Raw genomic sequence first — 1826 nt, forward strand, 5'->3', positions numbered from 1 at the left:
AATGTTAAAGTAAATCATACACTACTGTAAAAAGAGTCTTTGTAAATATAGCACTACAGCAAACAGTGTAAACGGTATACTGCTGGAAACAGATTCTATATAAACCGTGCTGTACAGTAAACAGATTTTATTTAAAATATATATTGCTGTAAACAGGGTCTATTTAAACAGTGCCCTACAGTAAACAGTGGTTACGTCAACCGTACAATACGGTAAAACTTGTCTATGTAAACAGTGGCCTCGAGTAAACAGAGAGAAAGTTAACCATGCACTGCTGTAAAAAGAGTCCACGTAAACAGTTCCCTCCAGTAAACAGTGTTTATATAAGCCATACCCTGCTCTCAATAGAGTCTATGTAACAGTGCCCAATAGTAAATAGTTTTTATGTAAACCGTACACTGTCTAGGTAAACAGTGCCCTCCAGTAAACAGTGTTTGTATAAACCGTACAATACGGTAAACATGGTCTATGTAAACAGTGCCCTACAATAAACAGAGTGAAAGTTAACCATGCGCTGCTGTAATCAGAGTCCATGAAAACAGTTACCTGCAGTATAAAGTGTTTATATAAGCCGTGGCTTGCTGTATGAAATGAAAACGAGTCTATGTAACAGTCCCCTTCAGTAAATAGTTTTTATGTAAACCGTACACTGCTGTAAACGGAGTCTATTAAACAGTGCCCTATTAAACAGTGTTTATGTAAAATGTGCACTGCTGTAAACAGAGTTAATGTAAACAGTGCCCTACAATAAACAGTGTTTATGTAAAATGTGCACTGCTGTAAACAGAGTTAATGTAACCAGTGCCCTACAATAAACAGTGTTTATGTGAACCGTAGACTGCTGTAAATAAATTCTATGTGAGCAGTGCCGTAAATTAAACAGTTTTTATTAAATCGTATACTGCTGTAAACAAAGTCCATGTAAACACTGCCCTACAGTATACAGTGTTAATGTAAACCGGACGCAACTCAAAACAGCGTCTCTGTCAACAATGCCTACAGTAAACAGTGTCAACGTAAACCGTACTCTGCTGTATTAAGAGTCCATGTAAACAGTACAAGACAGTAAGCAGTGTTTATGTAAACCCTATACTGTCATAAACAGACTATGTAAACAATGCCCTACAGAAAACATTGGTTAGATACACCGTACACTGCTGTAAACGGAGTCAAAGTAAACAGTGCCCTCCAGTATACAATGTTTATGTAAATCGTACGCTGCTATAAACAGAGTTTATGTAAACAGTATACTACAGTAAACAGTGTTTATGTAAATCGTAACTGCTATAAACAGGTTCTACGCAAACAGTGCGTTACAGTAAAAAGTATTTAAACAGTGCCCTACAGTTAACAGAGTCTATATAAAAAGTGCCAAACAGTAACCAGTATTTAAGCAATGCCCTACAGTAAACAGTCTATGTAAACAGTGCCAACAGTAAACAGTGCTAATGTGGACCGTACATCGATGAGAGCCCTACGGTAAACAGCGTTTACGTATTACGTGCACAGCTGTAAACAGAGTATTTGTAATCAGTGACCTACTGGAAACAGTTGTTATGTAAAAAGTACACTGCTGTACTGAGCAGTGCTCCAAAAGCTAGTCATTTGAAACAAACCTGTTGGACCTCTTACTGTGCTGACCGCAGTCCAACTCCACATTATGTAAACGGTGCACTACAGTAAACAGTGTGTATGTAAAATGTACACTGCTGTAAGGAAAGTCGGTGAAAACAGTGCCTTACAGTAAACAGAGAAATTAAACCGTACACTACTGGAAAGTCTATGCAAAAGTGCCCTCCAGTAAACAATATTTAAACAGCACCATA

The sequence above is a fragment of the Scyliorhinus torazame genome, chromosome 23 (assembly GCF_047496885.1).
Source record: "Scyliorhinus torazame isolate Kashiwa2021f chromosome 23, sScyTor2.1, whole genome shotgun sequence".
Taxonomy (NCBI): domain Eukaryota; kingdom Metazoa; phylum Chordata; class Chondrichthyes; order Carcharhiniformes; family Scyliorhinidae; genus Scyliorhinus; species Scyliorhinus torazame.